Below are 14,778 nucleotides of genomic sequence, written 5' to 3' on the forward strand. Positions count from 1 at the left end.
TGTTAAGGCCTTTTTCGAGGCATTTACTCCCCAAAAAATGAAAACGCTGCATATGAACATACCCTTATAGTATACCTGATTTACATCAACTATGTAATTTACCTACTGTTAAACAGTAGTTATTTTATCTATGTAAATTCTGTGTGAAGTGCCATTAGGGGCCTCCCTTCCTGTAATCTGCTGCCCACCCCCTATTGTCAAGCAAAACCCATCTCTAATTACAGGTCAGAGGAGAATGACTGCCGGAAGTGGGGGTGTGTCTCTTCACTGCCTGCCCAAAGAAGTCTATAGAGAGAGGAGGGCAAGCATGAGGAGAAAGCAGAAAGAGAGAGACACAGACACACAGCCCATAGAAGTCTATGAAGAGGGGAGGTAAAGCAGGAGGAGCGAGCACAGAGAGAGAGAGAGAGAAAGACACAGACATTGCATCTGATAGAAGTCTATTGGGAAGGGAGGGGGAGCAGGAGGAGGGAACCGAAGATAGAGAGACATGCTGCATAGAAGTCTATGGATATTGGAGGGGTAGCAGGAGGAGGGAGCAGGAACAGAGAGACACAGACACGCTGTCCATAGAAGTCTATGGAGAGGGGAGCAGCAGGAGATAACAGGAACAGAAAGAGGGAGAGACACGGACGCTGTCCATTAAAGAGACACAGATTCACTGCTTATAGAAGTCTATAGAGAGGAGGGGAGAAGCAAAAAGCGAAACAGACACATGTCCCATAATGTCTATGAAGAGGGGAGGTGGAGCAGGAGGATGGAGCTGGGAGAGACACAAACAGAGATGCTACCCATAGAAGTCTATGGAGAGGGGAGAGGAGGCAGAGAGAGACACACAGGTGCTGCTGTTCACAAAAGTCTATAGAGAGGGGAGGGGAAAGCAAGAGTGAAGAGCAGAGTGAGAGACACAGACACACCAGACGTGCTACTGCTTCTAGTGTTTTATTTAACCCAAATGCTGGATTTACAACTACTCTGCTCATTACTGCTTTATAATGTCATATATATATATATATATATATATATATATATATATATATATATATATATATATATGTATATTTACATATACATGTCAGATAGAGATAGGAGAGTAGGTTTCTACTCTTCTATGTGCACTGTGTATAGCAGACATAATAGAAGTTAGGCTCTGCCTACTAGTTTAGAGACAACTGAGAATTGGAGATAATGCCTGTAGACGGGAGTATTGCTAAAAAATGCAGAATGAAGGTCACACAATGGCCAGAAATAGTGTTATTTCTCATGTACACACATATGTCACCTGAAGGTTAGGTACGCTTTATGGGAGTATTATTTGAATACAGCATATTATTTGGCCACTATATGGCAAAAATATGGACAGTATTATCTTGGCATGATATGACGGTATTATATGGGCTGTATATGTCAGTATTATCTTGGCATGATATGGCGGTATTATATGGGCTGTATATGTCAGTATTATCTTGGCAGGATATGGCGGTATTATATGGGCTATATATGTCAGTATTATCTTGGCATGATACGGCGGTATTATATGGGCTGTATATGTTAGTATTATCTTGGCAGGATATGGCGGTATAATATGGGCTGTATATGTCAGTATTATCTTGGCATGATATGGCGGTATTATATGGGCTGTATATGTCAGTATTATCTTGGCATGATATGGCGGTATTATATGGGCTGTATAAGTCAGTATTATCTTGGCATGATATGACGGTATTATATGGGCTGTATATGTCAGTATTATCTTGACATGATATGGCGGTATTATATGGGCTGTATATGTTAGTATTATCTTGGCAGGATATGGCGGTATTATATGGACTGTATATGTCAGTATTATCTTGGCATGATATGGCGGTATTATATGGGCTGTATATGTCAGTATTATCTTGGCATGATGTGGCGGTATTATATGGGTTGTATATGTTAGTATTATCTTGGCATGATATGGCGGTATTATATGGACTGTATATGTCAGTATTATCTTGGCATGATATGGCGGTATTATATGGGCTGTATATGTCAGTATTATCTTGGCATGATATGGCGGTATTATAAGGCTTTATATGTTAGTATTATCTTGGCATGATACGGCGGTATTATATGGGCTGTATATGTCAGTATTATCTTGCCATGATATGGCGGTATTATATGGACTGTATATGTCAGTATTATCTTGCCATGATATGGCGGTATTATATGGGCTGTATATGTCAGTATTATCTTGGCATGATATGGCGGTATTATATGGGCTGTATATGTCAGTATTATCTTGGCATGATATGGCGGTATTATATGGGCTGTATATGTTAGTATTATCTTGGCAGGATATGGCGGTATTATATGGACTGTATATGTCAGTATTATCTTGGCATGATATGGCGGTATTATATGGGCTGTATATGTCAGTATTATCTTGGCATGATGTGGCGGTATTATATGGGTTGTATATGTTAGTATTATCTTGGCATGATATGGCGGTATTATATGGACTGTATATGTCAGTATTATCTTGGCATGATATGGCGGTATTATATGGGCTGTATATGTCAGTATTATCTTGGCATGATGTGGCGGTATTATATGGGTTGTATATGTTAGTATTATCTTGGCATGATATGGCGGTATTATATGGACTGTATATGTCAGTATTATCTTGGCATGATATGATGGTATTATATGGACTGTATATGTCAGTATTATCTTGGCATGATATGGCGGTATTATATGGGCTGTATATGTCAGTATTATCTTGGCATGATATGGCGGTATTATAAGGCTTTATATGTTAGTATTATCTTGGCATGATACGGCGGTATTATATGGGCTGTATATGTCAGTATTATCTTGCCATGATATGGCGGTATTATATGGACTGTATATGTCAGTATTATCTTGCCATGATATGGCGGTATTATATGGGCTGTATATGTCAGTATTATCTTGGCATGATATGGCGGTATTATATGGGCTGTATATGTCAGTATTATCTTGGCATGATATGGCGGTATTATATGGGCTGTATATGTTAGTATTATCTTGGCAGGATATGGCGGTATTATATAGGCTGTATAGGACAGTATTATCTTGGCATGATACGGCGGTATTATATGGGCTGTATATGTCAGTATTATCTTGGCATGATATGGCGGTATTATATGGGCTGTATATGTCAGTATTATCTTGGCATGATATGGCGGTATTATATGGGCTGTATATGTCAGTATTATCTTGGCATGATATGATGGTATTATATGGGCTGTATATATCAGTATTATCTTGGCATGATATGGCGGTATTATATGGGCTGTATATGTCAGTATTATCTTGGCATGATATGGCGGTATTATATGGGCTGTATATGTTAGTATTATCTTGGCATGATACGGCGGTATTATATGGGCTGTATATGTCAGTATTATCTTGGCATGATATGGCGGTATTATATGGGCTGTATATGTCAGTATTATCTTGGCATGATATGGCGGTATTATATGGGCTGTATATGTCAGTATTATCTTGGCATGATGTGGCGGTATTATATGGGCTGTATATGTCAGTATTATCTTGGCATGATGTGGCGGTATTATATGGGCTGTATATGTCAGTATTATCTTGGCATGATATGGCGGTATTATATGGGCTGTATATGTCAGTATTATCTTGGCATGATGTGGCGGTATTATATGGGCTGTATATGTCAGTATTATCTTGGCATGATGTGGCGGTATTATATGGGCTGTATATGTTAGTATTATCTTGGCATGATATGGCGGTATTATATGGACTGTATATGTCAGTATTATCTTGGCATGATGTGGCGGTATTATATGGGCTGTATATGTCAGTATTATCTTGGCATGATGTGGCGGTATTATATGGGCTGTATATGTTAGTATTATCTTGGCATGATATGGCGGTATTATATGGACTGTATATGTCAGTATTATCTTGGCATCATATGGTAGTATTATGGAGGCTAAAAGGATTATGAAAGCTGTCTAAAATGGCAAGTAGGGTACCCTATAATGCTCATTGCCCAATGCCCTATTATTATTATTTTTAAATAAAACCAGCCCTGGATTCTTTATGCTGCGCTGCACTGCTGAACGCTACATCACATGGATGACTGCCTGGATGTTTCCTTCCCTATGGTATCCTGCCTTGTACATACATTGTATTCCATTATGTCTGTGTGTGTCCAGCTTATGTAAATAGACATAATGGACTATTAAATAATGTACATTCCAAATTCAATCCGTTCCTTCAACTACGTCCAACAGCAATGTTACCATTGGACGGCTGCTGGTTTAAAATAACAGAGGTGCAGAAATCTGGAAATGGAAGCAGAAAGTGTTTCCTAAGAAAACCTTACAGATTTCCCAACATCTTCTCAATACATGCGAGCAGTTCAGCCTTTACACCTTCTGTAATATACATTAACTACACTGAGAGGGAGAACATTACTGACAGGTGCTTAATGTACCATCATCTCTATGGGAAATGCTCAAGCTACTAATAAGGCTGGGACTATACTAAATCCTGGTCATAGTACAACTCCAATTACTTCCTAGGGTGCAAAAAGATTTAAACTAAAAATTTCTGCCCCAACCTAAATATCCGCACAAAATAAGAACGTGAAACACGCTAACTACAGGATCCCCAATAACAGTGACCCTCAATAGAAGTGACTGTTGCAGACCCTAATAACAGTGACAGCAACAAGACCCCCATAACAGTGACAACCACAGACCAGTAATAACAGTGACAGCCACAGATTCCCAATATCAGTGACAGCCACAGAGCCCCTATAACAGTGACAGCCAAAGACTCCCAATATCAGTGACTGCCAAAGACCCCTAATAACAGTGACACCTAAACATTCCAAATATAAGTTATAGTCACAGAGCCCCTATAACAGTGACAGCCACAGACCCCCCAATAACAGTGACAGCCACAGACCCCGAATAACAGTGACAGTCACAAACCCACAATATCAGTGACAGCCATAAACCCTCTATAACAGGGACAGACACAGAACGCCCAATAACAGTGACAGCCACAGTGCCCCCAATAACAGTGACACCTAAACACCCCCAATATCAGTGATAGTCACAGAGCCCCAATGTCAGTGACAGCCACAGACCCCCAATATCAGTGACAGCCACAGACCCTCAAAATCAGTGACAGCCACAGACCCCTATAACAGGGACAGCCACAGAACGCCCAATAACAGTGACAGCCACAGACCCCCAATATCAGTGACAGCCACAGACCCTCAAAATCAGTGACAGCTACAGACCCCTATAACAGGGACAGCCACAGAACGCCCAATAACAGTGACAGCCACAGTGCCCCCAATAACAGTGACACCTAAACACCCCCAATATCAGTGATAGTCACAGAGCCCCAATGTCAGTGACAGCCACAGACCCCCAATATCAGTGACAGCCACAGACCCTCAAAATCAGTGACAGCCACAGACCCCTATAACAGGGACAGCCACAGAACGCCCAATAACAATGACAGCCACAGACCCCCAATATCAGTGACAGCCACAGACCCTCAAAATCAGTGACAGCCACAGACCCCTATAACAGGGACAGCCACAGAACGCCCAATAACAGTGACAGCCACAGTGCCCCCAATAAGAGTGACACCTAAACACCCCCAATATCAGTGATAGTCACAGACGCACAATATCAGTGACAGCCACAGTCCCTCAATATCAGTGACAACCACAGACCCTTATAACAGTGACAGCCACAGACCGCCTATAACAATGACAACTACAGTCCCCCAATATCAGTGACAGCCACATACCCCTATAAAAGTGACAGCCACAGTGCCCCCAATAACAGTGACACCTAAACATCCCCAATATCAGTGATAGTCACAGATCCCCAATATCAGTGACAGCCACAGACCGCTATAACAGTGACAGCCACATACCGCCTAGAACAATGACAACCACAGTCCCTCAATATCAGTGACAATCATGGAGCCCCAATACCAGTGACAGTCACAAATCCCCAATAGTAGTGACAGACACAAACCCTCTTTATCAGTGACACCTAAACACGGGGCCGCCATCAGGAATTTCTGGGCGCCATACAGCCAAGGATTGTGGGTCCCCCTCCATTTCCGAGTGTTGGCAACGGAAAGTGGTGCACTCACATTTGTACGTTATGCGCGTTAAATGATTTTCGTACTGATGTCAATTACGGTGAACGAAACCATGGGTCAGGCACATGACCCCTTAATGCCCTGGATTTTGTTAAATTCAGCCAAAACATATCCCACTGTATGGCGTACAGTGGGATACGACGACCGGGGAATGGCCCTGGGGAAACTCCTGGAGTCACTGTCCATAAATGGACAGTAACGTTAGTAGCTTTCCCAGGGCTGGAGTCGTTGGGCAGAACTTCTACTAGAGCTCTGCCCATGGACTCCGGCGCTGTTCCTGATGTCCATTTATGGACAGTGATGTCAGGAGCTTCCCCAGGGCAGAGCGACTGTGATGTTTTTTTGTGGGATCTCTCAGGATGGAATAGCAGAGTCTACTACGTTACTCCATCCTTCAAAAAAAGGTAAACCCCGTTCACATGAGTTATATTGTAATTTGTAGTGAATTTTCAGTGCGCAATCCACACCGAAAATAGGAGAGTTTTATCCATGTGCCAATTTAAAAGCAAATTGTTCTTCTATTACTCTTCCAACCTACATGTATTTGGTCTTTTTTTTTTTTTGGAATGTTTTTCTATCTATCTATCTATCTATCTATCTATCTATCTATCTATCTATCTATCTATCTATCTATCTATCTATCTATCAAGGATCTGCCAGGCACAGCTTCGGGGTTAACTCCCATAGGTAATCAGTCTGCACCTGAATCTACGTCTCTGAGACTGACTCCATCTTCCACCACTCAGGATGGCAGGCTTAGGAGTGGGAGAGCCTATCACAGCCTGGCCAGACGGAGCTAGCTCCCGCCCTCTGTCTATTTATACCTGCCTTTCCTGTTCCTCCTTTGCTTGTGATTCTTCTCGTGTGGTTTCCTGGCCCAGCTACAGCTCCTAACTATTTGATCCTGCTCCATACTGACCCTGGCTTACTGACTACTCTCCTGCTCTGCGTTTGGTACCTCATGCTCTCCTGGTTTGACTTGGTTCGTTCACCACTCTGGTTGCTCACGGTGTTGCCGTGGGCAACTGCCCCTTTCCCTTTGCTTTGTATTCCCTTGTATGTTTGTCTCGTGCACTTACTGAGCGTAGGGACCGCCGCCCAGTTGTACCCCGTCGCCTAGGGCGGGTCGTTGCAAGTAGGCAGGGACAGTGTGGCGGGTAGATTAGGGCTCACTTGTCCGTTTCCCTACCCCCGTCATTACACTATCTATCTATCTATCTATCTATCTATCTATCTATCTATCTATCTATCTATCTTATATATTGATATATAGTATAGTTCAAGGCTGGGGCTATACAACGACTTTGGCTACAACACAGGTCCTATGGCCAAAAATCGCTTTGTCCAGTAGCCTACATTGCAAGTAAAATGACTGTGACCATATTCACTGTCATTACTTGCCATGTAAGCTACGGAACATAGTAATCTTTGGCCGTGCGACCTGTGTCGTGGCCAAAGTCACCGTGTAGCCCCAGCCTCGAACTATACTATATATCAATATATATGAGATAGATAGATGGATAGATAGATAGATAGATAGATAGATAGATAGATAGATAGATAGATAGATAGATAGATAGATAGATAGATATGTGATAGATAGATAGATAGGACAGACAGATTGTGTTGCCTTTAATTTGAACTCGTCTCCTCCACCCTGTTCTACAGCTTTATATTATGGACAGCACTGAGTCTCCTGTAAATATGGAGCCTTTAGGGCAATGAACCCTGGGATAAAGTATTTTGCATACGGCTTTATCTGGTATTGATCTCTAGTCGTCAACCCCCCCCCCCCCCTCCGAGTCTTTGGATTGTCTGGAATTTTTTTACAATATTTAATACTTCAATAAATCACAAAGATTCTGGTCTGGTATCGCCACCTCCGGTCGTGTCATTGCAATAAACATGTTTTTGTGCTGGATGTCTTCTCTTTTCCATACATCATGGTCAGCTTCTCACTCGTAAATCTCCTCATAAAACCTTCAGCCGTCAAGACAAGACGTCTTCACTTCAGAAAATAACATCACGTCTGACGTATGGTAAATACTAAACCAATTCTTCACATTTATTACAAATTTTGCACAAATTTGCACAAGATCTTTAAAGGAGATTCCCAGGAATTTACATGGATGGTTTATCCTTAGAATCGATGGGGATCCGACCAGTGGAATACACAGAAGATAGGGGGCCCTAGAGCAAAGATCAAACTGAGCCCCCAATTATGATGCCAGTTTGTTTGCCCCTCCATTCCCTTTCCATGACCCATGGGCCATCTCTCCACCAATTGTTTTCTAACAATGTCGTTCTTCTGTGGAGGGGAGTCCTGCGTAGGTTCTCGAAAACACAATAGCAAATGGAATGGGACCAACTAAGGCTTTGCTCCCTCTCTCCAAGTGCCCTATAGAAGCCACAGGCACTGTCTCTATGGTACATACACACTTAAGCCAGTTGCACATGACCGACCGGCATCCAAGTGGCACCCAATCGATTTCACAAACCCATTTACTGTAGAGGGTGAATTGGGTCCGTGAAAACGGAACCGACTCTCCGATCAGTGGAAAGATAGGACATGTCCTATCTTTCCACGGATAACGGACGGGACTCGGGCGGCACACATGGCCGTGTGCATTAGGCGTAAGATCAAACCTTCAACATGCTCATAACAGTAAAGTAAACCTGAAGACCTTACAAGGAAGATAATGAGTAGAGCCAAAAGATGAAGCTTTACTTAAAGGGAATATGTCGCTAGAAAATTATTATTATTTTTTTTTTTTCGTTAAACAGTTAGTATATACATGATTACACATTGTTCTAATTTTTTTAATTTTTTCACAAGTCAGGAAATATTATAAATTAGATTCTAATTTATAACATTTCCATGTGCTGGTCACTAGAGGGAGCAGTTCCCAAAATTACAGCATGGTCAATGTGGTAAAGCAACCTCATTGCTTTATGCTGCAAAATTGTAGAAGACACACTCGCTCTAGTGTCCTCAAACAATCCCCCCTCCTTAATCCTGGTTAGTGCCAGGAGAAAGGAGGGGGTTGAATGTTCAAACCTCCTACACTGTGTGTCGCCATTTTTTGAGCAAATGCACAGTGTAGGAGGATTAGATACAGTGGTAAATACACAGTATAACACGAACATACACAAACATAACTTGCATGCTCCTGCCACCGCCGCTCCCTCTGGTCCGTCCGCTCCCTCCGCTCCTAGTTCTTGCTTCTGAACATATGGACGGAAGCCGCGAAGTAGTCATCTTACTGTCCGGCCGCAACTTCAGGTCCACATGAAAATGGCACCGGATGTCGCTCGGCCAAAGACCTACCTTTTGGACTGTGTGAGAGCGGCGCATGCGCCGTTCCCACACAGACGGCGTGCTCTATAGTGAATGGAACGGCTCCCGTTCGCATTCACTATTGGGATGTATGTGCCGTATTCCATCTCTGTATGTGTCGTTAATCGACACATACAGAGATGAAAAAAAATGGCAGCCCCCATAGAGAAGTAAAAGAAAGAAAAAAGTAAAACACAAAAACTCAAATAAATAAAATGTATTTTAATAACATACTAAAAGCAAAAACATATAAAAATTTTTTTTTTCGTGACACCTTCCCTTTAAAGGGATTGCGCAGTTTAGAAAAAACATTGCCATACACCCTACTAGGCAATTGTGAGTTAATAGAGGGGGGTTCTCTGTTCAGGATCCTCATCTCTTGGTCCGGGTGGAGAGTGGTGACATAGAGAGCCTTTCACTCTGGAGGACCTGTCCTGTCATGCATTGAATGGACACTGTGTAATTCCTTATATCTCCTGTGGTGGTGCTGCAGGGAAATTGAACACTTCCTGACAGGTTGCCCAACAGATTACAGCTGATCACTGAGGGTCACAGCAAGAAGACACTTTGTGATCTTTATATTGACAAGAGATCCTTCTAACAAGTAGGAATTGTCCAACGTGGACAACCTCATAAATAAATGTCAGCAGATGTCACAGTGCATGAGTGTGGCCCCCACCAATATATAGAATAAAGGGGTCCGTGGTTCTTTAGTGAGTGCTGTGCCCCTTCAGATTTTACCACAGAGTTCTTCAGTCTTAGCAATTTGCGGCAGTCCATGCTTTTTGAACCCCCCCCCCTAATGACACCTTCTGCCTTGTCTCAATGAAATATTAGGAGATGTCTATAGTTAGACTTTCTCTTTAAAGGGTTTCTCCGCTTTGGACAATCCACTTTTGTTAAGGGACCACCCCATAATGAGTTGATTAAACAGTTTTCACCCTCCCCCCCAGCAATCAGCTATAATCTACGGTAGAACCCGGCAGCAAGTGTTCAGTTTCCGGGGACATGGGACCCCAACTGACCAGATGTGGAGAGGCCATAAATGCAATCTTCACCTCAGATCAAGGCCTCAAGCGCATGACCATTACTTTTAATTGCGGATAAACATACTGATCCATTCATTTCTATGGGGCATGGACAACTTCCCATATATTTACAGGTGTGTGTCCGCACGCCATTTTTTTTGCATTTACTGACCGTGCTCCTATACTTTATAATGTGAGCATGGCGCACAAATGCGGGTGACAGTCCGTGGCCCATCCGTGGAGTATTTACTGACCGTAAATACTTTACGGACGTGTGCATGAGGATTAACTTTTATTTCTGCCTGGACACAGTAAAACAAACTTCTGTTGACGGATCTGTTATTCTTAATATGTGTCTATTTAGTGCATAATGGTGTCCTACTGTGAATAGACATACAAATCATTGACTCATTAACACCTTAGAACCCAGCAAAAGCAGGTGACCTGCATGCTGACGGTTTCCAGGCAGGCAGATTTTTTTTTTACACTGCATAAAGTAAAAATTAACAAAAAGCAAAATAGCGGAATGAAAGATCGCAAAAATCGAATAAAAATATATGACACAGATGCGGGACTTTATCTTTGCTATTTATAGGGCCACTGCTACGGGTTTGTCATGAGCCCTTAGTATAGCATATGGACATCACAGAAGAGTGGGGTAACCCACTTGGGTCCCCTCTATGGGCAAGAACAGAATGCCCCTTTCACAGAGCAACTCCCATTCTGGTGAACCTGAACCACCCGTGCATCACTTGATGCACATTCATCTGGATGGCCGCCATGTTATATTACGTTTTGTCTGCAGCCTCCGTCGCAAGGGAAATGCCTGCCTGGTTGTGGTTTCCCACAGCAAAATCAGCTGTTTTCCGGGTATGCCGGACCGCCAGTGACCCGCTGATTGCCGCCACGACTCCAAACTGAAAGGGTTTGTCTATAATGAGGTATATCTTTAATCAAGGTCGGAGTGTTCCTTTAAGTTCTCAGCATTATTGACATTCATTGATGTTAGGTTAATCTATCTGAACTTTTTATAACACTGCAAATAAGGGGAGCTTCTAGGGTTAATGTACATTATATTGTTATTATAATATTACTCTAAGCTCCAGCCAAATCTGAAAATGTTTTTCTGATGAGGAGAAGAGCTGTTGGAAGTGATTTGTATCCAGAATGATGTTTGCACTGGAAATAGCTCATAATAAATATACGCCAAAGAGGAAAAAAAACAACAATCAGTGAGTAGGAGCATAAAGGGAGGAATAAGTTAAGGGGTTTTCCAGTAATACACATTGATTTCAGGACCCCCACCTATGAGCAAACCCATGAGACCCCTTAAGGGTTTTTCCTGGAAAAACATTAAAGGATTGTGGAACTTATTATTCCCTTCATTCTAGTAACTAGCAGGGCTCAAGGGGGTCGGATCCCACCGCTGCCATCATTGTGTACACCCAGAAAACCTCCATAACCCGCACAGTGTCATACATTTCCGGCACAGGTGGGAAGTACTTCCTGCACCATGACATAAATGTACGGCACAGTGATGGCACCCGTCAGGTGTTGTACCCATACAATCACCCACTAACAGCTGACATGTACAGTAACGGCCAGGATCATATATAACTCCAATCCCTACCAATGAATCCCTAACATGTCATGGTCAGTAGCAACACTAACAATGTGAATAAAAAAGAAATGCCCTTTGTTACCAAATCAGTGCCCCCGTGACCCGATGACCACGTGCCGGTGGGTTGCGAAGGCATTTAGAGATATGTCTTAAAAGTTGATAATGGTAATACCTCTTTAAGGATTTTTGTTTCCACTTTATCTTTTATTTTTTTATTTTTTTTACCCCTTTAGGGCCAAGCTATTTTTGGGCCGCATGAAGACACAAATTGTCTGGAATTTATAACTTTTTTTATTTTTGCAGCAATGTAACAGTATAAGGTCAATGGTAATGAGGGGGTGGCTGTGTATTAGAGCGGTATCACCAGCAGCGATTGCATAGGCGCCCTAGTGGCATTGCCCACATGATCCCATTGACGTATTAGTAGATCAAGGTGCCTGACTAACTGCTGATGTACTATTACTCGGTGCAGAAAGGGTTTTTAAAGGGTAAATGCTCATTAACGCTCGTGCCAGCGACTACTGGAAGCATAAGCAGAACTCACATGGATGTAAGAAGGAATCTTTGTAACAATTGCACCAGCTCATTGCAGATAACGACTCGCTCAGATGTTCTAATCCTCAGATTTAGGCTTCAAAATGAATGAATCCATCGAACAGCTGGGTCAAGAGGTTCTTCGGCTACTGATAATGACTGGTATTAAATATAAGCTGCGTATGAACTTTCATTGGATACAAGTTATTGTGGGGGTCTGTCATTTACTATATATAAACATTGTAACAACTTGGAACAAATGTGATTGTTTGGAGGGGTGATACTTCTATGCAGAATCCTCTAGTCCTGCCGCCCGTCGGCATTCCTACATCCGCCGAGTCTGAATGGTACAACTGTATAATGTAAAGACAAGTTATAGGCAAATGTGTTGGTTGAGGCTAACGGCCCATTTCAACGAGCAGATAATTGGTCAGATACAAATGCTACAGTTTTTAAAAGAAGTGGCGGTCGAACAATCAAAATCGATGTGACTTACGGAGATAGCTGAGCAGAGTGCTCTTGTGATAGGTGGGGATCCCAGCAGTAGGGCCCCAGCGATAAAACCTTTAAGGGCATGACCACACATGGCGGAATTCCTCCGCAACTGTCCGCATCAATGCCGCACAGAATCTGCGTTGCAGATTCTGCAGCGGATCTGCACAAAATGTGCAGAAAATTGATGCGGACTGGCCGCTGCGGACTGCAGGAAAAGTGCTTCTCTCCCTATTCAGTGCAGGATAGAGAGAAGGGACAGCACTTTCCCTAGTGAAAGTAAACGAATTTCATACTTACCGCCCGTTGTCTTGGTGACGCGTCCCTCTTTCGGCATCCGGCCCGACCTCCCTGGATGACGCTCCAGTCCATGTGACCGCTGCAGCCTGTGCTTGGCCTGTGATTGGCTGCAGCCGTCACTTACACTGAAACGTCATCCTGGGAGGCCGGACTGTAGACAGACGCAGGGAGTTCTCGGTAAGTATGAACTTATATGTTTTTTTACAGATACATGTATATTGTGATCGGTAGTCACTGTCCCGGGTGCAGAAACAGTTACTGCCGATCGCGTAACTCTTTCAGCACCCTGGACAGTGACTATTTACTGACGTCTCCTAGCAACGCTCCCGTCATTACGGGAGCCCCATTGACTTCCTCAGTCTGGCTGTAGACCTAGAAATACATAGGTCCAGCCAGAATGAAGAAATGTCATGGTAGTAAAAACAATACGCTCCGCAGCACACATAAGATCTGCGGACTTCATTGCGGAATTTTGACTCTCCATTGAAGTCAATGGAGAAATTCCGCCATGAGTCCGCAACCAGTCCGCCACTGCTCCGCAACAGACAGAGCATGCTGCGGACACCAAATTCCGCTCCGCAGCCTATGCTCCGCAGCGGAATTGTACGCATCGTGTAAACGAACACTGCTAAATTAAAGTGAAAGTCAATGGAGAAACGGCTCCGCTGCGGATTAACGCTGCGGAGTGTCCGCAGCGGAATTTAAGTGAAATTCCGCTATGTGTGAACCCGCCCTTACACATGGATAAAGTCACTATTTATATACAAATACACTGTTAAGTGCAATTAAAAAAGAAAATATTATCTCTAAATTATATTTTTGAGTCTCAAAATGTTTTCTCCTGTGTACAAAAATAAAACTACTATAATACTGCTCCTATAAACAAGACTATAACTACTATAATACTGCCACCTATATACAAGAATACAACTACTATAATACTGCCCCCTATGTACAATATTATAACTACTATAACACTGCCTCCTATATACAAGAATACAACTACTATAATACTGCTCCTATGTACAAGAATATAACTACTATAATACTGCTCCTATATACAAGAATATAACTGCTATAATACTGCTCCTATATACAAGAATATAACTACTACAATACTGCTCCCTATATACAAGAATATAACTACTATAATACTGCTCCTATATACAAGAATATAACTACTATAATACTGCCCTCTATATACAAGAATATAACTACTATAATACTGCTCCTATATACAAGAATATAACGACTATAATACTGCCCCTATA

This window comes from Rhinoderma darwinii, chromosome 5 (genome assembly GCF_050947455.1).
Source record: "Rhinoderma darwinii isolate aRhiDar2 chromosome 5, aRhiDar2.hap1, whole genome shotgun sequence".
Classification (NCBI taxonomy): domain Eukaryota; kingdom Metazoa; phylum Chordata; class Amphibia; order Anura; family Rhinodermatidae; genus Rhinoderma; species Rhinoderma darwinii.